This window comes from Protopterus annectens, chromosome 14.part0, assembly GCF_019279795.1.
Source record: "Protopterus annectens isolate FY-2018-M chromosome 14.part0, PAN1.0, whole genome shotgun sequence".
Taxonomy (NCBI): domain Eukaryota; kingdom Metazoa; phylum Chordata; order Ceratodontiformes; family Protopteridae; genus Protopterus; species Protopterus annectens.
In genome coordinates this window covers 62,384,178-62,408,975 of record NC_056748.1, presented here as the reverse complement: position 1 = coordinate 62,408,975, position 24,798 = coordinate 62,384,178, and positions in this window count along the sequence as shown.

The following is a 24,798-nucleotide window of genomic DNA, read 5'->3' as shown; positions in this document are numbered from 1 at the left end:
AACAGGTCTTAATTCCCCTGTACTCAACTCTCATCAGGCCAGTAATTGAGTACAATATTCCCTTTGGTATGTACCTTACCAGGCACCTGTAGCAACTTGAGGGACCTCAGAAATATCTAACCAAGGAAATTCAGGGTCTCCAGCACACCATACATTGATGGACTGAAGTCACTGTCAGTGTATTCAGTAGCATACAGACTACTTGGAGGAGACTTGTGCCTGGCCTGCAGAAGAATCTCATTCAAACCTAGTGGAAATACTGCAAGTCAAATGGGACAAAGGTCACCTACTCCAGAGACCTTAAACTGGTCTGTAACATAAATAGGGCCTGCTGGAGAGACATCTCTCTGAGGATGTTCTTCATGTTTCACTGCTGCAGTCATCACCTGTGGGTTATCCCTGCTGCGGTAGCTCTCGGCCCGCCTGAATACCAGAGTTTGTGTTTTTCTGCGTCGGCTGCTGTCGCTTGTTGACTGACATCAGGTCATCAGTGCTATAAAGCAAGGCAACCAATGCCATTACATCAGTCTTTCTTGCCATGGAGCCCTTAGCAGAAGCAGTTCGCAAGTGTGCTGGTCAGTCGCTACCAAAGTTCGAATTACAGCTGAAAACATCTAAAGCTAAGTACCCCGTCGGGGATCCTTTTTTCTTGTACTAACTGATGTCCGAAAAAGTTAACAATTTTCTCGCCTGTGGAAAGCAGATCCCACACTGAGGCTTCCATTCATACTGTGTCATATGTTTAGGCCCAGACCACGACGCCCCCCTTTGCCGGTTTTGTGCCCTCTTTAATGCGAGAACCATTTGTCGTAGAGCTCTTATTGTAGACAGGTATTTTCATCTCTAAAGAGAGAGAGACAGACCACAAAAGGCTAATCCTTCCAACAATGCTACCAATAAGCAGGTCATCAGTTCTCCGGAATTCAGTGAGGCACTTTCGCAGCCCCTAATGCCTGATATGATGTCTATGCAGGCCTTTACTGAGACCCTTTTAGAGTCCAGTATGCTGCAGAAATCTTCTTAGTCTTCCAAGCCTTTGGTCATCTCTGCCTCGTTTGGGTCCGAAGTCGCGACGCAGGCACCAGCTTCCAAGGAGGCCTTTCGTACTACCGATTCTGGACAAAAAAATTACGCCTTCTCATCCGACTACTGTTTCAATCAGAGTGATGGATACTCTTAGGCCTAGAAGCAAGGCCACTCCTAGAAAATCTACCTCTAGCCACCATCTTACTCCTGCTTCACCACCTCAAGCCCAAATACTTAAGATGGCAGAGGATCTTATCTCCCTTATCAGGAGTAGTCAGGCCACAACTTCTAAAAGGAAAAAAACACCCTTCTCCTGAAATAATGACAGAGCAGGATTCTGAGGAATCTGATAATTCAGATTTTGAAGGGGAACAACCACCTCTGACTGCTTATGAGGATTCAGATGCAGAGGAATCCATTCCTTCTGCCTCCCCACCAGAAGACCTTTCCTTTGAGGAACATTTCCACTGGGAATCTCAGGACTTCCCTCAGTCTATGAAAAGACTAAGAGAGTTTCTAGACCTGCCCCAGCACAGACCCCTGTCCATCCCCCCTATCTTAGCAGTGGTGGATGATGGTTTCCATGAATCCAGCTTAGCCCCTGACGTCATTCCACCTGCTCCCAGTAAACCCAGCAGGTATTGCAGAGTACCAGATTCTCACAAATACCTGTACATAAATCCTGCTTCTGATCCGGAGGTCATTACACAGGGTCCTAAAGGAGCTAAAGCTAGTTCTGCAAAGACTCCTATTCCTTCTGACAAGGATTCCAGAGCTCTGGACAGATGGGGTAAAAAAGTATACACCTCTGCAGCCATAGCACTTAATTGTCAGTTCCATATGTTAAAATATCAACAGCACACTTTGGAACTATAAAAGCAAAAGATTTCTACGTTTCCTGACTGTGCCATTTCAAAAGAGTTAGCAGATTTACTGCACTCTACTTGTCAAGTGGCCAAACACTCATTGCACTGTGGATATGATGCCCTAGAAGCCTCAAGCAGGGCAGCAGTATCAGGATCTGTCATTAGGAGACATGAATGGTTGAAGGAGCAACCTCTCCCTGATCATGTCAAGTCTAAATTAATTAACAGTAAAAAAGTTCCAACTTCAACCAGATACCTCAGAAAAGAAATGAAATCCGTCAAGACAACAAAAACACTGAGGTAAGGCTCCAGGCTTCAAAAATTTATTGTTCATAAAAACAAGACACAAGCGCTTTCACCCTGTGGGCTTCTTCAGGTGTAATAAATCAAGGTACTAGCTCCTCTATTTATACTAATTAACATATGCAGCTTAGAGCATTCTTAAAGGTATATTCAGGGTAAAAGCTTTATATTAAAACAATGGTAGTAAAATGCAAAAATCCAAAGTACATAAAATACAATATAAATATAAAAACATGGATGTAAATAAAATACATGTAAACCTGTAACTAAAAACATTTTATCTGCACAGGGGTTTATTTCTTAGAGCTGGTTTTAGAGGGATATTTTCATTCAGGCCATGACCTATAGTAGCTTTAAGTCTAATGATCCATCTGGCCTCTAAATTTTCAGTTTTTATCTTAACATCACCTCCACGTATACTTTCAAAAACTCTACCTATAGCTCTGAAAGAAAATACATGTTGGGAATTGGTATCACTGGTATGTTTTGCTAGGGCATTATGTGAACTACCTTTTCTTATGTGATACACATGTTCCCTGATTCTTTCTTTAAAAGTTCTGTCAGTTTTACCTACATAAAATTTGCTACAAATATTACATGTAGCGAGATATACTATATGTAGGGAATCACATTGAGCATTGATATTAAAAGTAAAAACCTCTTGTGTATCTGGATGTTGGTAGGATGTATTAGTATCTATGTACCTGCAGAAATTGCATTTACCACAAGGTCTGCTACCTTTGACTCCACTAGGACAAGTATTCTCTTTAAAATAACATAACTGTCTATGCAGGGACTTCTGATTTTTAAAAGTAAACTGTGGTTTAGCTCCAGTATATTTTTTAATCTGTGTGTCAGACGTTAAAAATTTCCAATTTCTATTGATAATGTCAGTATATTGTTGTATGTCTCTAGCATAACTAAAACATAACCTCAAAGGCTGTGAGTTTAAAGTGCATCTATTTTTCTGATTGATGACATTGCGTTTAGAAAAGTAGGGCTTAGCTTTACTTTGTCTCAATCTCAAGACATTGTTTAGTCCTTGGTTTATAAGGTTAGGTCCATATCCCCTTTGTTTCAACTCAACCTGTACTTTGGTGAGTTGCAGATCAAAATCAGTGGCACTAGCATTCAATCTAGAAGCTCGAAAAAATTGGTTCTGTGCCACATTCTTAAATATAAAATCAGGGTGCATACTGTCCCTATATAGTAAATTATTAACATGACATTCTTTCCTGTATAACTTCACATTAAACTGACCATCCGAGTCCTGTAATACAGTGACATCCATAAAATTAATCTCAGTCAAAGAGTGATTTACTGTAAACCTTAAAAAACTTGTTGTGGTATTAATAAACTCTACAAAACTATCAAATTCAAGTATTGTACCTTCCCAAATCAAAAAAAGGTCATCCACAAACCTAAAAAATCTGATCTTGTTTTTAAAATTAACATTTTCTAACATAACTTGTTCCCAACATAACATCGTATACCTCATACCATGCTTTTCGGCCCCAAAACTTGGACCGAACCACAAAAGGAGGGGGAGTATCGATATTCATCAAAGATACCCACACCTCCAGGTTGGTGGCAAAGCACGAAGCATCAGAGACTATCCATGTGCAACTAACAGTGGGTAAAACTGCCTTCCAGTTTATAGCCTGCTACAGACCACCCTCCCAAACCCAGGAACCCCACTCAGCCTTCCTGAGAACACTGGAAAATATGAAGGTCTCTCTGGGCGACTTCAACTACCCAAACATAGATTGGGAGCATTACTCTAGCTCCAACACCCTTGCCCAAAGGTTCCTAGAATTCATTAACTCAAATGCTATGGAACAACTTGTTACCACTCCCACAAGAGGGGAAAACATACTGGACCTGATCATCACCAGCATGGGGACTCTATGCTCCAGACCAGAAGTGTATCCCTCACTGGTAAGATCAGACCATAAACTGATCTCACTGGATATTCACATCCCGACCCCACCCCCTGCCCAGAAAACCACAGTGAAAAACTTCCCTAAAGCAAATTTCACACTCCTCAAAACCGAGGTGGAATCCTTCAAAGCCCCGGCCTGTGGAAAATACGCCCAGACCGCAGAATCCTTTATAAATGCATTCTATGAACACCTTCAGGAATGCATGGATCATGCAATCCCAAATAAAACCAAGACCCAATCCTCCAAAGGCAGACGACCTGTCTGGTGGACCCCAGCCATAAACAAACTATACAATAGAAGGAGGAAGCTGCTACATGATAGAGCAAAATCCCAAAAAGGGAAGGCATCTCTGATCAGTATTAGCAAAAAAGTAAGGGCACTCATAAAATCATCAAAGGCCAGCTTCGAGAGAAAAATTGCACAGGACACTAAAGATAATCACAAGGCTTTCTTTAGTTATGTTAGGAACCTGGGTGGGAATTCCCAGATATGCTCAGAATTAGTCCAAAATGACAAAAATACACTGATCCCACAGACATTGCCAACATCCTAGCTGACAGGTTCAGCGCAAACTTCTCCCCCCCCCTCCCCACCAAAAGGGCAAATATCTATCCCAGCAGAGTGCTGCCCCCCCGACATCTCAGATGCTCAGGTGAGAGCCGCCCTCTCCAAAGCAAAAACACAGCATCAATGGGACCAGACGGTGTCCCAGGCTGCGCCTACATGAACTCCAAGAAGAGCTAAACCCAAACATAAAACTACTGTTCAATCTCAGCCTTACTACAGGATATGTACCCAAAGAGTGGCGTACAGCAACAGTGGTCCCTCTCCACAAAGGTGGTGCCTCAACGGACCCTGGAAACTGTCCGCCGATAGGCCTGACTAGCTTGGTCTGCAAAGCTATGGAAAGGATCATCATGGACCTCATAAATAAAGATATTGGGGACCTACAGACACTGGATCCTACCCAGTTTGGCTTTGTTAAGGGCAGATCCTGCCTCTTAAACCTGGTTGACTTCTTTGAAACAGTCACCAAGGCCATTGACGAAGGGAAGGTGGTCCACACAGCCTATCTGGACCTCGCAAAGCCTTCGATACAATACCCCACTCAGGCATTATAGATAAGCTCACCAGCTTAAATATAAACCCCTATGTCACTAGATGGGTTGCAAACTGGCTCAAGGACAGAACCCACATGGTTAGAATTGCTGGAGCCATGTCAGACTCCAAACCAGTTACAAGTGGCATCCCACAAGGCTCAGTCCTGGGACCTCTCTTGTTTGGTATATATTTTTCGGAGGTACAGGCCAACACAGAAGGACTGTGGCTGACCAAGTTCGCAGATGACTGCAAACTGGGCGCCATAATCGACTCTCCAGCCGACACAAGCATCCTCCAAAAGGGCCTCATAGAAACAGACAACTGGTGCCAGAGCCATGGCCTCAAGCTAAACGCCAAAAGTGTATAGTCATCCCTTTGGCAAAACAAAGTGCCCACAAATTACCACATAGGTGGTAATCCATTAAGTACTGAAGAAGTCATTAGGGACCTGGGGACCCAAGTTGATAGCAATCTCTCATTTGACAACCACGTGGCCAAAGTGGTTAGAAAAACATTTTATATAGCCCACCTAATCATGAAGGGATTCACATCTAGATTAGGAGAGGTCATCGTGCCTCTTTACTCATCCCTCATCAGGCCCATAATCGAGTACAATGCCCCTTTTGGGATGTACCTTACCAAACACCTGCAGCAACTGGAAAGAACCCAAAAGTACCTCACCAAGAGGATCAAAGAGCTCAAACAGATGCCATATGCTGCCCGGTTAAAGAAACTCCAGCTCTACTCAGTGGCATACCGCCTGCTCAGAGGTGACCTGTGCCTGACGTATAAGGCCATGTCCAACCCGGAATTAAGGGACATGCTGCACCTCAAAAAATCCAAATCCCATCGAGCTACACGCTCGAGAGACTTGAACCTCAGCATTGAAATAAATAGGACATGCTGGAGGGACAGATTCATAACCCAGAGGCTCCCTTCACTATGGAATAAAATCCCAGTCCAGGTTAGGCAGAGTCCCTCATTGACTCTCTTCAAGAGGAATCTTGATGAGTGGATGGGAGATCATAGGTTTACCCCGGGTATCACTTCTGTGTCACTGTTAGACAGAGGCACAGTATACTAACCTCGAAAAAGGGCATAGCAAAATTAATTTAAAATGGGTGGCGAAAGCCAAACATACTCTGGCAAGGCTTATAAATGCCCTAGGGCAGATAGCCTAGTATGAACCTATGAACCTATGAACATTAGCGTAGCTGTTGGTGCAAGAAGTCCCCATGGCAACTCCTTGTCGTTGCCAATAAAATTTATCTTGAAAAATGAAGACATTGTTTTCTAAGACCAATTTCAGTAGCATGCATATAGATCTTATAAAACTACTATCGTGTTTGCCACAGTCAGTCAACACTATTAATACCATAGTCATTCGGTATAACCGTAAACAAGGAAACTGCATCAAGTGTAGCTATCAACATATGTTTACCCTTCATTGGTTCAATATCATGTGTGAAAACATATAAATCTTTGTCAAAATGTTCAGTATCTTTTAAAATATGACAAGTTTCATCAATCAGAGGTCTTAATGTTTTCTCTAAAAAAATGGAAATTGATTCAGTGCACCAGTTTCTCCCAGCTACAATAGGTCTCATGGGAGGATTTTTTAGGTCCTTATGTATTTTGGGAAGACCTTGAATAATGGGTACAGTTGGACTAAGTATCAAAAAATAATTATACAGTTTAGTATCTATTAGACTAGACATAAACATGTCTTTTAATGTTTTATGTACTGTGCTAATCATCTTATTAACGTGTTCTGCTTATAAATTTATATAACAAATCATCACTCAACAGCAGCAGCATTTTGTTAACGTAATCTTCCTTGTCCAAGACAACAGTGGGGCCTCCCTTATCAGTGGGTCGTATTATGATCATAGGGTTAGACTGTAGGATTTTTATTGCTAAATATTCATCTTTCTTTAAATTATGCCACTTCTTCCTATCAACCATATTGTTTAATTTATGAAAAACTTTGTAAGCATCATCAATACATAACTTTTCAAATACAGAAAGAACTGAATTCAACTGTGGAGTAAAGGTACTCGTTTTTTTAAAAACTGAACCTTGAATGTCAACATTGTTCTCAAACATTAACTTCAACATTAAATTTCTGGTGAAAAGTTTGTCTATAATAGTATCAGCTATATTAGAGTCCATAGTTGGAATAAAAGACTGTCCTTTGTTTAAAACATTATATTCAGCTTCAGACAAAATGTGTTTTGACAAGTTCAAAACTAGTTTTTCATGTTGAGGAAAGCTTTCTTTATGTTGTAAGGACTCACCAAGCTGTCCGTTTGCTTCCGTTTGTTTCTGGTTATGCTTCTCCCCCTCGGCTCCGTTTGTTCGGTCCTTCCTCGACCTCGACTCACAGATCTGTTTCTGGTAGGTAAAGGGAAACATAGCCCCGTAGAATGTGGACTGCCTAAAAAATCAGGTGTAACAGGTGAAAGTTCATCGATGCCCTCCTGTATGCTGCCATTAACTTCTTGATGCACTTGGGCTTGAGTTACCATGACTTTCTTTCTGGTAATTGCTGTATCGTTATTAGGGCGATCACAACCTAACTCAGCAGATGTTCATCGTGTTACCCTGCTGCAGTCATCACACTTGTGTTATCCTGTCGTCAGGCGGTCCCGCAGTCAGCCGGAATTACAAAGTCTTGGTCCGGCGTCGATTGCTGTCACTTCTTCCCTGACGTCAGTGCACCAGGGGTATATATATTGCAACTGACGCCATTTTCTTCAGTCTTTCTTGCCGCGCGGTGCCCGAAGCAGTTCGCAAGTGCCGGTTGGCCGACTCCTGAGATTTTCGAATTCGAATTTCAGACCGAAGTCTTCTATAAAGCTAAGTACCCCATTGGGGAAACTTTTCTTGCCTCAGACCGATGTCAGAAAAAGTTAACAATTGTATTTCTTGTGGGAAGCAAATACCTCATAAGGATTTTCATTCTTATTGCATACCTTGCCTAGGCCCAGACCACGACGTCACTAGTTGTCGTTTTTGTGCTAGGTTTAATAAACGTACAATTAAAAGACGCTTTGATTTCGCACGACACTACTTCGGTAGAAAATTTAATTACAGTATGCCATCGGAGCAACCAACTACCGGCGTGCACAAAAAACGCAAGGATAAGGACAGACAGCCCAGGCCTAAGCCAGTTTCAGAGGCCTCGGCTGGTCCGGTCTCCGGTTCTCCGGTGCTCAGTGAGGCTCAGATGCAACCCTTGACTACCGCAGATCTGGAACCCGAGACCGCTTCGGAACTTTTAGCGGAATGTACCAGGCCGACGCAACCTTTTTGTTCAGGCCCTACCGACGACATTGCTGATAAAGATGTCGGTGCTGCAGAAACGCCATCGGTTTCTGAAGGCATTTTCAGACCGACGACGCTCACCTTTAAAACATTTCCTTAAGATGAAGACTCCTATTAAATCTAAAAGGACTGCACTTCAGTCCCCTGTTCAAGACCCAATGCCTAAGAAACAGATGCTCAAAATGGCTGAAGATTTGATTTCTTTAATCAGGGGTTCTCAGCCTCCTCCTGACAAAAGGCCTAGACAAGAGGAAGATTATGCATCCTCTGAACAAGTGTCCATTTCTTCAGCCTCCTCTGAAGACCAAGATTACTCCTTCTCCCCTTATGAAGATTCTGATGCTGAGGATTCCATTCCCTCAGCTTCTCCTCCTATAAACTACTCCTTTGGGGAAACTTTATACACTATGAGGGAACATTTCCACTGGGAAGGTCAGGACTACTCTGACTCGAAGAAAAGGCTCAGAGAGTTTCTTTTACTCCCCCAGCACAGACCACTTGCCATCCCACCCGTGTTAGACATTGTGGATGATGTTTACTTGGAATCCAGTTTGAACCCAGACTCTCTACCTCCTGCTCCGGCCAAGCCTGACAGATACTATAGAGTGCCTGATTCCCACAAATTTCTATACAAAAGTCCTGTTGCTGACCCAGAGACAATCTCCCAGGGTCCCAAAGGGGCTAAGGCTTCTATGGCTAAAAATCCTGTACCCTCTGAAAGGGATTCCAGAGTGCTAGACAGGTGGGGGAAAAAGGTTTACACCTCAGCCACTCTAGCTATGAGGGCACTAAATTGCCAATTTCACTTGCTTAAGTATCAGCAATTTCTAATCTCTCAGTTAAAGCAAAGAATCACCACTCTCCCTCAACAGTCTGAATTGAAAGAAATGCAGAATCTGTTGCATGCAACTGAACAGGTGGGCAAACACACCTTACAATGTGGGTTTGATTCTCTGGAGGCCTCCTGCAGAGCAGCTGTCACTGGGTCTGTTATACATAGGCATGCTTGGTTAAAGGAACAAACTCTGCCTGATCATGTTAAAGCAAAGCTTCTAGATGCTCCCTTACAGCAGGATGTTCTTTTTGGAGTTAAAGCAGAAGAAGTCTTAAAGAAAATGGAGGATAAGGCAAAATCTATGCAGACAGTCAAAGATTTCCTACAGGTACAGCCCCCTCGCTTCAGCAGAAACTGGCCAACAAAAAATTGGTCCTTTCCAGCTACTGACAGACCACAGAGGGGTACATACAGGCACCCACAAGGCAGAGGACAACCACAAGCCCAGTACAAACCTCGCCAATGGGGCACTACAACACAGAAGGGAGGAGAAGACAGGTCCCAATCTACCAGAAGGCAAACTCAGTGACTTGCACCTCATCCGGCCAAGCAACGCTCTCTTGACAGCCCCCTTTGGAGGAAAACACGCACTTTTTTCAGACAACTGGCACATTGTCACAAAGGACAAATGGGTCCTAGACATAATTTTACGAGGATACAGATTCCATTTTCACACCTTGCCAATGAAAAGAGGAATGCCAGACCTGCCACAAAATCAATGGGCAGAGGCACAAAAGCAAATTACAGCTCTCATGGACATGAGAGCCATTCAACTGGTACCTATTCGAGAGCAAGGTCAAGGATTTTACTCAAGACCCTTTCAAGTGCCCAGAAAGGACAATGCCTGGTGACCTATTCTGGACCTTTCCATTTTAAACACATTCTTACAAGTACCCAAATTCAAGATGCTAACACTACAGCAGCTTCTTCCCATGTTGTGCACGGAGGCATGGCTAGTAACGTTGGACCTCAAGGAGGCATACCTGCATGTCCCTATCAGACAAAGTTGCAGAAGATACCTCCGTTTCATTGCAGGTTCAACCCATTACCAATTCTCTGCACTGCCCATTGGCTTATCTACTGCGCCCAGAGTCTTCACAAAATGCCTGGCACTAGTAATTGCATACTGCAGACAAAGTGGAATTCAAATATACCCATACCTGGACAACTGCCTCATCCAAGCAGAAAGCAAGGACATTCTCTTACATCATCTGGCTTTTGTAAAGCATCTACTAAACTGCCTGGGGTACACAGTAAACGAAAAGAAGTCAAAACTAGTACCCTCACAAAATATGACATTTCTGGGTGCCAGCTTGAATACAACAGCCCAGAAGGCTTATCTGACGCCAGACAAGCAACTACAGCTGACTCAATATTTCAAAACAATGGTAGCAAAGACCCAATTAACTGCAAGAAAAATTCTGCAGGCTTTGGGCTTCATGGCATCTTGCATACTACTAATACCATTTGCAAAGCTGCATATGAGGAAATTACAGTGGTACCTAAAAAGCGTATGGTCTCAACACAGCCACAGCTTGGACACAATGATATCTCTCATTCCCTGCCTACAACAGGAGTTTCTATGGTGGTCACAGGCATGTCACCTCAACAAGGGTCAGCCGTTCACCTTGCCCCCAGCCAGGCAGACTATCACAACAGATGCATCAGACTACGCCTGGGGGGCACACATGGCAGGACAGTGCGTTCAAGGCAAATGGACTGCAGATCAAAGGAATCTGCACATCAATCAAAAAGAAATGCTAGCTGTACAGAAAGCTCTGACAGCCTTCAAGAATCTATTTCATCCAGGACAACTTACAATAAAGACGGACAACACCACAGTAATGTGGTACATAAACAAACAAGGGGGTACTCACTCCTACCGTCTATGCAGGCAAGCAATGATCTTATGGAACACAGCTCTGGCTTACCAAGTTCAGTTACAAACTCAATTCCTGCCAGGAAAGAAGAACACATTGGCAGACAACCTCAGCAGAAACATCATGGATCCCCACGAGTGGAAACTAGATCCACAAGTATTTACAATGATAACTCAAAAATGGGGCCTTCCAAACATAGACCTGTTTGCCAGTCCTCAAAACTATCAAATAACAAAATTTTGTACAAGGACACTTCACCATCAAGCTTGGAAAGTAGACACACTCTCTTTCAGTTGGAAAAACCTGACAGCATATGCCTTCCCTCCATTGCCTCTCCTTACAAAGGTGCTTCTGAAAGTCAAAAAGGAGAGACCACGACTGATTCACATAGCCCCAGACTGGCCACGCCAGCACTGGTACCCACTATTGAGAAATATGGCCCACGGCCCACCTTGGATCTTACCACAAATTACCCATTTGCTCACACAACAAAACAATCAGATTCTTCACAGCCAACTCAAAACCTTAAATCTGGCTGCATGGAAAATCACCTAAGCATCCAGCCAGCTCCTCTTTCCCAAGCAGTTATGGATGTTATTCTGGAAGCTAGGAGGCCAAGCACCAGGAAGGCTTATTCGGACAAATGGAAAAGGTTTTGTGCCTGGAACCAAGCTAAAGGCCAAGACACATTTCAGCCTCACATGCCTCACATGCCTCACATTCTACAGTACTTAACTGAGATGTTGCACAAAGGACTTTCCTTCTCCTCCATTAAAATCCATGCTTCAGCTATTTCAGCCCACTGCAACACGGATCCACCCTTATTTTCGCATCCACTTTTAAGGCAGTTCCTCAGAGGGGCAAAAAACATTAGACCCCCCAGGAGAGCACCTACACCAACATGGGACCTAAATGTTGTTCTGGAAAAACTAACGCTACCTCCCTTTGAACCAGCTTTCTCTGCAGATCTTCAGTTTCTATCATGGAAGACTGCCCTGCTGCTAGCAATAACTTCAGCTAGAAGAGTCTCAGAGCTGCAGGCTTTCCATCAAGACAGAGTTTCTCTACAAACTAATCCTTCCTTTATGCCTAAGGTGGTTTCCAGTGTGGCTTTAAATCAAACCATCCACTTACCCACCTTCTTCCCAAATCCACAGAACAAAGGTGAGAGACTCCTGTATTCCTTGGACATTCACAGGCAACTTCATTACTACTTGGACAAAACTAAGGCTTTCAGAAAATCTGACCAGCTCTTTGTATCCTATGCTACAGCTTCACAAGGGAAGGCTATTTCAAAACAAACCATTTCCAAATGGATAGGACATTGCATATGTTTCTGCTATACCCATCATGGAAAACCAGTTCCTCCTACCATTAGGCCCCACTCTACCAGGGCAACAGCAACATCTACAGCTTTTCTCAGGGGGGTTCCAACCAAGGAGATTTTGGAAGCTGCAACTTGGAGTTCAGTACACACTTTTACCAAACACTATCACTTACCACTTTACTCTAAGACTAGGGCAGGCTTTGCCACTGCAGTTCTGCAGGGCCTGATAGCCTCCTCCAACCCTCTATGATTCCTCCACCCATCCTTAGCTTTGGGATTCTACCCAAGTGTGATGACTGCAGCAGGGTAACACGATGAACATAGTACAGTTTTGTACCTACCATAAATGTAGATGTTCGAGTGTACACCCTGCTGCAGTCCAGGTTACCCTCCCTCCATCCCCTCTGAACAATACCTTCCTGATGTATTTGCTTATAGCTGGAGGGATTTTGTGTTTGTGCAAAATTTACTCAGTTTAGTACTAATTACTGACCACCTTTTTGGGGGCACCTGACATCTGGGGCAAGAAAAACTGAAGAAAATGGCGTCGGTTGCAATATATATAACCCTGGCGCACTGACGTCAGGGAAGGAGCGACAGCAACTGACGCCGGACCAAGACTTTGGAATTCCAGACGACTGCGGGACCACCTGATGACAGGATAACCCAAGTGTGATGACTGCAGCAGGGTGTACACTCGAACATCTACATTTATGGTAGGTACAAAACTGTACTTTGTAGAGCTCCGCCCTTTAGGATCTCGGGGCGCATTCTCTGTCTCGGTGTTCACATGCAAAGTACTAGTGCTGTTGGTAGTAAAATCATTTAAAGATGTACGTTGAGTTGATTCAGACCCATGGCCATTACTGACATTATTAAAGCTGCTTGAAGGTACTATTCTCGGCCACATAAAAACTTGACCAGCTGAGAAATCCGTTCTGTCCCTTATTAGTTTTTTAAGCTTGATCTGTGTCAGCCTACGACCATAGGTGGACACATTATCTAGTATGTCATTAAACAATTTGGTTAAAATACTAGATTCATACTTAGCACAGATGTCTAGATATTTTAATTTCACCATGGAAAAGAGTTTATTTTCTTCTTTCTCTGCCGATTCCACTAACAGTTTCAGATAACCAAAACTGGTCTGTATATTCAATTTCTGCCAAGCAGAAAGCAAAGATGGATCACAGTCTGTTTGAGCAGGCATTTTTAAAATTCTGAGACCCCTAGGGATGATGCCTTCAGAAATACATGTCTGCATATGATACTTCTCAAACTGAGTCCGTTTTAACTTCAGTAAGTCTTTTTCAATAGCAAACAACTCACTCTTCAGTGCAACAAAATCAATATTAGCAGCGTCACCATTTTCTAAAGTGGTGTTTCCACTGAACAAGGGGTTATTTTGTTCGCTCACCTTCAAGATAAATTGTCCCACATTATCATTAGTCTATAGGTTTTTTGAAATGGGTATATAGTCCAATTCCACATCTTCCAAGTTAGAATTAATACCCGTTGCCATAATTCTAGTTCTGCTGGAACAGTGAAGGCAAATAAATAACAGTAAAAAAGTGCCAACTTCAACCAGATACCTCAGAAAAGAAATGAAATCTGCCAAAACAACAAAAACACTGAGGTAAGGCTCCAGGCTTCAAAAATTTATTGTTCATAAAAACAAGACACAAGCGCTTTCACCCTGTGGGCTTCTTCAGGTGTAATAAATCAAGGTACTAGCTCCTCTATTTATACTAATTAACACATGCAGCTTAGAGCATTCTTAAAGATATATTCAAGGTAAAAGCTCTATATTAAAACAATGCTAGTAAAATGCAAAAATCCAAAGTACATAAAATTCAATATAAATATAAAAACATGGATGTAAATAAAATACATGTAAACCTGTAACTAAAAACATTTTATCTGCACAGGGGTTTATTTCTTAAAGCTGGTTTTAGAGGGATATTTTCATTCAGGCCATGACCTATAGTAGCTTTAAGTCTAATGATCCATCTGGCCTCTAAATTTTCAGTTTTTATCTTAACATCACCTCCATGTATACTTTCAAAAACTCTACCTATAGCCCTGAAAGAAAATACATGTTGGGAATTGGTATCACTAGTATGTTTATGTATGTCTAAATTAATTGACGCACCCTTGGATAAGGACCACTTATTTGGAGTAAAAGCAGAAGAGGTGCTTAAAAAGATGGACGACAAAGCAAAAGCTATGCAAACAGTAAAATATTTATTTTAGGTTTAGCAGGAAGTTTCCCTCTGAGCACTGGTCCTTTCCTGCACCTAGTAGACAGGGGCAGGTAAGTCCCACAGGGACAGACCACCCAGGCCACTATCCCAGGGATAGCAGAGAACCAAACAGTTGACCACTTCTGCCCCAAAGGCAGGGAGTTCTAAGCCATCCTTCTATGGCAAAAAATCTCAATGACTCCCCCCCCCCCATTCCCTCCTTTCACTCACAAAAGCTAGGAGGAAGGGTCTCCCTCTGCAAAGAAAATTGGCTTTCTTTAACAAAGGACCAATGGGTCTTAAAGATAATTTTTCAGGGATACAAATTCTCTTTTGACAAGCTCCCAATTCCAAGAGGGTACCCAGACTTGCCTCCAATTCAGTGGGTAGAGGCACTGAAACAAGTCCAAACTCTTGTATCGGGGGCAGTAGAACCTGTTCCCACAGATCAGATAGGCAGAAGCTTTTATTCTAGACTATTCCTTGTTCCCAGAAAAGACGGCACTTGGCACCCCATCATGGATCTATCCATTCTGAACACCTCCCTGGTGGTCCCCAAATTCAAAATGCTAACTTTGCAGCAGCTGCTGCCTATGCTGGAAAAAAATGCCTGGTTAGTGACCCTACAGCTAAAACATGCCTACCTCCACATCCCCATAAGGGAATCCTGCAGGAAATTCCTACACTTCAGAGTAGGCTCACAACACTTTCAGTTCTCTGTGCTACCCTTTGGCTTATCCACTGCTCCCAGGGTATTCACCAAATGCTTAGCCCCGGCCATAGCATTTTGCAGACTGAGAAATATACAGATTTACCCTTATCTGGATAACTGCCTCATTCAGACAGAGTGCAAAGAAAAGCCTCTTCTTTTTCAAAACCCTCCTAACTTCCTTAGAGTTCACCATCAATGAGAAGAAATCAAAGCAAACACCCTCCAGGAGGATCATTTTCTTGGGAGCACTGCTGGACACCATCCGAAATGGCCTTCCTATCCCCAGAAAATCAGAGCTTCCTGCCTCTCTACTTTACCCAGCTGGCTTCCAGAAGTCACCTCATGGTGAGGAAGTTCCTGCAAGCCTTTTGGTACATGGCATTTTACATCCTTCTAATTCCTCTGGCCAGGCTTCACACGAGAAAACTTCAGTGGTATCTAAAGAACCTTTGGTGTCAGCCTCTAGAGACCTCTCTCCCTCTGATCCCCTGTATAAGGGCCGAGTTTCTGTGGTGGGCAAGTGCCTGCACCAAGAGCAAGGGTCTTCCCTTCATCCTCTGCCCTACCAGGCAGACCATCACCACCAATGCCTCAGACATTGCTTGGGGCGCTCACATAGCAGGCAAGTGGACCCAAGGCCTTTGGGATGCCCAGCACCTTCCCTTACACATCAACCAGATGGAAATGATGGCAGTACAAAAGGCTCTGACATCCTTCATACCCCATCTCAGGCCAGGGGTTCTCTTTATCAAAACAGACACCACCACTGTAATGTGGTATATCAAAAAACAGGGAGTGACCCAATCTTACCCTCTGTGCAGGCTAGCCATGAACCTCTGGCTGACAGCCTCCTCCATGGGATTATACCTAATAGCCCAATACTTACTAGGGATCAGCAATACCCTGGCAGACCACTTAAGCAGAAACGTACTGGACCCCCACGAATGGCAGCTCCACAGAAAAATCATTTTGCAAGTTACTCAGGAGTGGGGAACTCCGGAGGTGGATCTCTTTTCTTCGCACCTCAACCACCGGCTAAAAAGAAAATTCTGTACCAGGGAGTATCACCACCTAGCGTGGAAGTTGGATGCCTTGACCTTCCCTTGGAACTCCCTCTTTGTGTACGCATTCCCTCCTCTGCCTCTTATTCCCAAGGTACTGATCAAGATAAGGGAGGAGGGACCAAAGGCCATCCTCATTGCTCCAGATTGGCCCAGACAGCATTGGTACCTCTTGTTGCACAGCCTGACATCACAGCCTCCCAGGCAGCTTCCCCTGATCTCAGACCGCTTGACTTGGGTGGAGGGATGCTGCAGCCAGACTTGCAGACTCTCAAACTGTCAGCAAGGCTAATACTCTAAAAGCAAACAAGGGGCCCCTGCTAAGCAAACAGTTTGTAGACATTATCACAGAGGCCAGAAGGCCTAGCACCAGAAAATCTTATGCAGGGAAATGGAAAAGATTCTGCTCCTGGAGCCAGTCCAGAGGGGGCAGTACTTCACAACCTTCCATCCCTCTTATCCTGGACTATCTAGCCGAGTTACTCAATAGTGGCCTCTCCTTCTCTTCTCTTCTCTTCTCTTCTCTTCAAATCCACGCCTCAGCCATTTCAGCTCATTTCAATACAGACCAGTCCCTGTTCTCACATCCTTTGATTAAACAAGTCCTCAGAGGGGCTTCTAATATTAGACCTCCCAGAAGGCCACACACGCCAGCCTGTGGCCTGAATTATGTTTCGGAAAAACTAACCTTACCACCTTTCGAACTTGTTGCTTCAGCAGAACTGAAACACCTCTCCTGGAAGACTGCTTTCCTACTAGCTATCACCTCAGCCAGAAGGGTTTCTGAATGAAAGGCACTAATGGTCATTAAGCCCTTCATCATTTTCCATGCAGACAGGATCTCCCTGATATTTAACCCCTCCTTTATGTCCAAGGTGGTATCTAATGTGACTCTGAACCAGGCCATACATCTTACCCACCTTCTTCCCTAACCCTCAAAACAAGGGGGAAAGAATTCTGCACTCACTAGGTGTGCACAGACAGCTCAGATACTACCTGGACCATACTAAACCCTTCAGGAAAACAGACCAACTTCTTGTTAACTTTGGCCCAGGGGCAGGGGGGAAGCCCATTTCCAAGCAAACCATTTCCAGATGGATATCACACTGTATCCATTTCTGCTACAGATTACATGGAAAACCATCCCCTAAGTCTCTTCGTACCCATTCCACTAGGGCAGCCTCCACTTCCACAGCATTCCTCAGAGGAGTTCCCACCAGGGACATCTTGGAAGTTGCCACCTAGACCTCTGTCCATACCTTTACAAAGCATTACCACCTACCTCTTTTCTCTAAAGCTAGGGCAGGGTTTGCCTCTGCAGTTCTGCAGGGCATGCTTACCCATGCCTAGGTCTCTAATCCTTCCACCCCTCTCCTCAGCTTTGGGAATCCTCTCACAGGTGATGACTGCAATAGTGAAACATGAAGAACATAGTACAGTTGTGTATACTTAGCATAAATGTAGATGTTCGAGTGTATTCACTTTTGCAGTCCTGGTTTCACCCCCTCCTTCCCCCTTATATCCTCTTTCCTTAGGGAGACATAAGCTTCTTATGGTGGCTGTTAGCCACCAGGACCACTTTACCATATTTCCTTGGGCTTCTGACTGGTTAGGGCAAATAAAACTGATGTAATGGCATCAGCTACCTTGCTTTATAGCACTGATGACCTGACATCAGTCAACAAGTGAGAGCAGCTGACGCAGAAAAACATTGACTCTGGTATTCGGGCTGGCCAAGGGCTACCACAGCAGGGATAACCCAGAGGTAATGACTGCAACAGTGAAAACACTCGAACATCTACATTTATGGTAAGTGTACACAACTGTACTTTGGCACTCCTCTGGAATAGGCTAGCAATTCACATCAAACAGAGCCCCTCTGTAACCCTGTTAAGCATAGCCTGGATGACTGGATGGGAAACCTTAAATTCCTGCCAGGGATTTCACCTATGACCCTTCTAGATATGGGTGGTCATGGCTAACTAAGATGTCGAGTTTTGGCAAGATCCTTTATATTGGGTTTCTCTAGTATTATACTGGGTACACGCGGCTAGGTTTATAAAGACCTTCAGGTCAGTAGACCAGTAACCACCTATGAACATATAAAAAAAATAGACAATTTTTCCTTGTAGTAAATCACTTTTTTTTTTTGTTAAGATAACCTTTCCTCCCTTTACTTCTTCCAGTAGTTTTTTCTATACCATTTTAGGGTATTTCTTTTTACCATAGTTGGTATTGGCATTTTCTTTCTTTACCTTATTTTCTGAGGTACTCTTTATTACACCTGTTGGTAAACTTTCTGTTTAAAAAAAAAATGTATATCTATATTTATGTATATCTCGATTAGGTATTAGAATCCAGTTTATTCTTTATTGTTGGTATGGCTGAGAACCATACCGTGTTTAAAACGTGCACTTCCTGTGGCATAAAATCTGTTTCCTCTGATCTTGCTTCCCATCTTCACTATTAGACGTGGTCTTGCAAGCTCCATAGTTATGCTTTTTTTTTTTCATTTTTACTGTCTATCCTTCCTTGCCTCCTCTACCTTTCTAGACTTTCTGAAGTATTTTGTTTAGTTTTTGCTGTGTGATTGTTTAGCGTAGTTTGTGTATTGTGAGCCAAGTAGTAGCTTGTTAGTGGCTTTATCACCAGTATTCTGTTTTCTCCTTTTTCCTGTCTCTCTCCTGTTATAAAAAAAAAAAAAAAAATGTGTGTGTGTGTGTATATATATATATATATATATATATATATATATATATATATATATATATATATATATATGGGTCTACTTCATAACAGTGAATTTCATAATACTGAGACCAAAACACCAAAAACGCAAAACATTGAAAACTCAGAGCATTGAAAGTGTGCTTCATAATATTGAAAACTACAATGCATATGTAAATAAAATCCCCTCCACCTACACCACCACCTAACAAACACATTTTCTACTATGTTTCTGCAGGGGGGCTCTACCATATACCAACTCCAAGATCGCACTACAGTGGAAAAAAAGGAGATTAACTTTTTTCCACTGTATTGTGATCTTGGTGTTGGCATATTTAATTTACGGGGGGGTGTGGGGGGCAGACGCCCCCACATGGGGGGTGCAGGGGGGCTTGCCTTCCTGCAGAAACCTAGTAGAAAGTGTGTTTGTTAGGTGGTGGTGTAGGTGGAGGGGATCATATTGACTTGTGCAATGTAGTTTTCAATGTTATGAAGCACACTTTCAATGTTCTGAGATCCCAATGTTTTAGGTTTTCAGTGTTTTCAATTTTCGATGTCTCAATGTTATGAAACTTAATTTTATGAAGTAGACCCATATGTGTATGTGTATGTATATATATATATATATATATATATATATATATATATATATATATATATACACACACACACACACACACACACACACACACACACACACACACACACACACACACACACATATCATTTCCATTGTTTATTAAATGCCTTGTTGAATTTTTCTGTTTTTCAGGATGTGGATTTCTTTGTTTGATTAGGAGTACAAATAACTATGGATAAAGACAACTGTTGCTGCTGCTGTAGGGTTTAAGAAATGTGTTGGGAGTGGGCACAAAAAGTGCATATACTACCTGGGTGCTGCACACTAGATATGGAGTGCCAGACCTCTGTTCCCTTTGGCACTAGAGTCCTGGCTGTTGAGAAGAGCTAAATTTATTCTTAAGGGTTTCCTCCTCCTTTCTACTTCAGCTACCCCTGTTTCTGCATTTTCCACACTTGTGAAGCTGAGATAGAAAAACTTTTCTAGTGTGGGTCTAGCATAATGATTAAAGTTTTCACGTTACAGACACAAGGTACAGATTTCCTTCTAACCTCAGGTTATTGTCTAGTCTTAAAATGGCCTTTCAAGGCATTTAGCCTAGTATTCATCTATGAACCTAGGAGAAGGGTAAGGACACTGGTGGATCAGTCAAGGAAAGTACTCAACACATAAAGGATGAGGGTAAATATCCCTCATCATCATCAGATGATCAGCCAGATCCAAAGGTCCACAAGTCTTTGGCTTCCATGACAAAATCCTTGCCTTTGGTGTCCTACTGGAACCAACTGCCAGAGGTTATGGCTCTGGGCTGTAGGTCATCAGGCTTCCTGACCCTCAGTGTTCCTAGCCCCATTCTTTTGATGGCTCCACCCTCCTCAGCCAGGTTTCACTATCCCTTTCTTCCTGTTACCCTGGCTGAGTTTTCACCAGAACAGCCCTCTGTTTAGATTTGAACATCTTCCTTTTGGGTCCCAGAATCAGATCTGCCTGTTTTGAAAGTATCAAAGCCAACATCCACGGCTTCATCCAGGTCTGCCAGTTTGGTCAGAAACTCTAAGAGTTCTGGATTGGAGCAACTGATGCATTCCCTTCTACAGTCATATATGGACCTAGGCATCCTTTTCTTCACCTTGAGTTCTTGACTCATTACGGTGGTGCCTTTGGTTCTGTCCTTTTCTCTGTCTTTCTCAGCACACCTTTTGGTGCCAGGACCTACAGATCTGACTGCCCAGCTGCCTTCCCTAGTTGTGGCACCAACTGCTTGGATGCATCAGATACCGTCTTCATCCTTAATGTTCCATACTCCAGCCTTAGAGCCAAGAATGTCTTGGAACCAAGGTGCCAGGATCTGTATCCCTAGGTCAAGCTTGACTCTCAGTGTTTCTGAGTCATCTCTTCCCCTGGAGGCTTTGGCTTTGTACAGCTCAAGTCTGATCTCTGTCATATCTGTCCTGGTCAGGGCAGATACAAAGTCGCTTGCTTGCTTTCCAGGATCAGAGTCGAGTCGGGTCCAGCCATCTGTCCTCTGTGATGGTTTTCAAAGTTGTGGAAAGAATCCACTGTTGTTCTAAATCTGATGCCCCAGTAGCTGGGTCAGATCCTTCCAGATCTTTTTCTCCATCTGTTTTCTCAGATTCTTGCCAACTTTCTCAGGGACAGCCACTGTCTCTAGGCCTCAAGACACCCCTAGTTACAGGCTCTTCCTGCTTCTTTGGTGTCCTGTAGCAGTTCCCCACCCTAGAAGATCAGACTAAGAGGAAATGCAAGAGGAAGTATTTAGACTCACCAGAGGAGTCGTTTACAGAGGATACCAACCTCTTTGAAAGGGAGTTATCACTTAAGTTCCCTCACAGTGATGCCTCTATTGGTGAATTACTAGAATTGCAACAATGTCCACCAAAGTCCCCTCCCATGAGGAGTTGGTATTTCTTGAGGCCTTTGGTGCAGGCCCATCCACATCTTGGGTGGTTATGCTTCCTGATGCTTACTTCAGCTTGATATCCAGGAAGACTTTTAGGGAACCAGATGTGGTGGAGCCAATCGCTAGAAAATTTCAATAATGTTGTTCCACCCAATGATAAATCCTTTTGAACTAAGAGCCCAGATGTGGATGCCATTGTGGCTGCTGCATCTACTAAGAGGGACATCTCGGAGGAGAGTTCCATGGTCCATCCACCAAGTCTCTGGTGTTTGCCTAGGAAACTGCACCTATGCTTCAGCCAACTTCAGTTTGCATGTGGTAATATATATCTAAATCCCTGGACAAGACTTCAAAGGGCATTGGTCTTGGAAGTGTCAAAGACCATAAGGGCTCAGCAGCGACCAGATGCCCAGAAGAATCTATAAGCTCAACTGTCCGCAATGCAGGCAGTAACTAACATGTTCATGAGACTTCTTTCGAATGCTGGTAATGGTATCACTAGAATTACAGGCACTGACATAACAGTGCTTGGATGCACTTATGTAAATTTTAGACTGTTTCAGGGCATCATTTATCAGTGCCCTATATGACGGATCCTCTCATTTTGGTCAAAAGGTTAAGAACACTGTTACCTGAAGCAAAAAAAGAGGAGGATGCTGTCTGCTGTTAAATTAATTTCTTCACCCCCTCAGAGGTCCTTTTCTAGGAAGAAGGGGGGGTTCTTTTGCAAGTCACAACAGTCTTATGATGGCTTCCTTGCTGAAGTTTCCCCTAGAGGCACGGAGGAGTAATTTTAATGCATGTTACCCAAGGAGCTGAGGCAGTCCACAGAATAAGGTCTTCCATCAACCTTTTCCTGAGAAGCCCTTCCATTGCTCCTGAAGGGTTCTCCAACTGCCACTCTTGGGAGTCATTTGAGGCTATCTCTCTTTCCACCCCAAAGCTTGGGAGACCATCACTTCAGATACCTGGGTGTTGAAAGTCACATCCAGAGGTTGTAAAGTTCCCTTTTTATTCATCCCAAAGAGAAAGAAAAGGTCTCATCCTGACATTCCATCCCATTAGAGAAGGCAACCATCAGCAGAGCTAAAGAAGCTGGTTCTGAAAAAGAGTCATCTAAAATGCCCTACCAGACCAAAGAGGATCCTGGGTATACTTGTCTATTTTTAGTACCAAAGAAAAACAAGGACTTCAGACCCATCCTGGATCTTAGCAATTTGAATCAGTACATCAAGCAGACCAAGTTTCAGGTGGTTCCTGCACAGTCCATCATTCCTCTGCTGTGGAAGAACAACTTGATGTGCACAATGGATCTCAAGGATGCCTGCTATCACATAAAAATAATAGTTAGAAATTCTAGGGGATTCTTGTACTTTCTGCTGTAGGCCAGTCATTACCAGTTCTGAGAGTGCCCTTTGGTTTCACTACAACCCCTCACTCACCAAGTGTATGGTAGTAGTGGCAGCCTGGCTCTTTTGCAGGGGTTTCAGGTCTTCCTATACCTGGACAACTGGTTCCTGATAATATCTACAAAGGTATCTTTAGTCAAAGCCAGGGACTACTTACTCCATTTATGTCTATCCTTGGGCATCACAATAAATTTACAAGTCCAACTTAGATCCATTTCAGGGGATGGGGTACATGGGTTGCCATCTGTGTATGGTCAACCAAATTGCCAGACTACCTCTCTCGAGGTTAACATCTTTTTGACTACAAGCGACTGTGTCTTTAAGGTATTAGAATCCTCTTAATGTCCAAATTCCTTAACTGCTTATTCAGATGGCTACATCCATAGGTCTGGATCCTCTGGCCAGTTTTCATAAGCGACTACTTCAGTGAACCCACATCCTTTTAATAGTTAGCTGTGTCACCCCATAGACTTCCAGATCTGTTTAACAAGCACTTGCTACCACCACATTATATGGTGGCTGGAATGTCATCAGGTTTCAGCAAACCAAATGTTTGTTCTCCTTCACCCTCAGACCATGGTTACCGCAAATGCTTTCCCTCCTTTGGTTTGGGGATTGTGCCTGGTCTTAGTCAAAGGGCATTCTTCATATCGATGTTTTGGAGATGAAAGCAGTTCTTCTAGCATTGCAGGCTTTTTCCAAGTGTGTGATTGAGGAACCCATTCATACTCACTTTGTCAAGAGGCTATGAAGGTCTGGCAGTGGGTGATGTCCTCTCAGCAGTTTCTAGTAGCAATACATTTCCTAGGAAAATGCAACATTCTAGCATTCAGTTTGAGCAGGAACATTCATTTGCTTCCCAATTGATCCATCAACCCAGAGATGATGGCTGGCACAATTATTCAGTTGTTGGAGCTTCCCAAGCTGCATTCTCTGCATCCCTGTCCAACACCAAATGCAGCAGATTTTTTTGCCTTGATCCTGCCAGTGGGATGTTGTACTGCATGCTTGGCCCTTGGGCTTCCTATATGTCTACCTTCAAACCCCCAATGATAAGGTTTAGTCATAAGGCAGCGTGATGCAGAGTGACTGTGATCCTCATAGCCTCTTCTGGCCACAAGAGGTTTGGTCCCCTTTGTGTGACCTCATCTTCTACACCCTCCGTGTGTCATGCAACTCTATTGCGGGGATGATTTCTCAACCATCCTGCCAACCTGGAGGGACTGAAATTACCCTCTTGGTTCCTCCAATTCTGATGATGGCCTGAGATACCTAGCATTCAGAAATGGTTATTCACAATATTCTCTGCTTCCCAGAAGCCTTCCAGTAGAAAGGTGTATACAAGTGAATGGAAAAGATTTTCAAATTTGGGCTTTCTCCAAGGGTCTAGACTCTTTCTGCATCCCTTTGGATGCTATTCTTGATTTTCTGGTGGATCTTTTTTCATTCTGGTCTAAGCTACTCCACTATTAAAGTTCAGTTGGCTATCATCTCCAGTTTCCATACTGGAATGCATAACATTCAAGTTGCAGCCTTG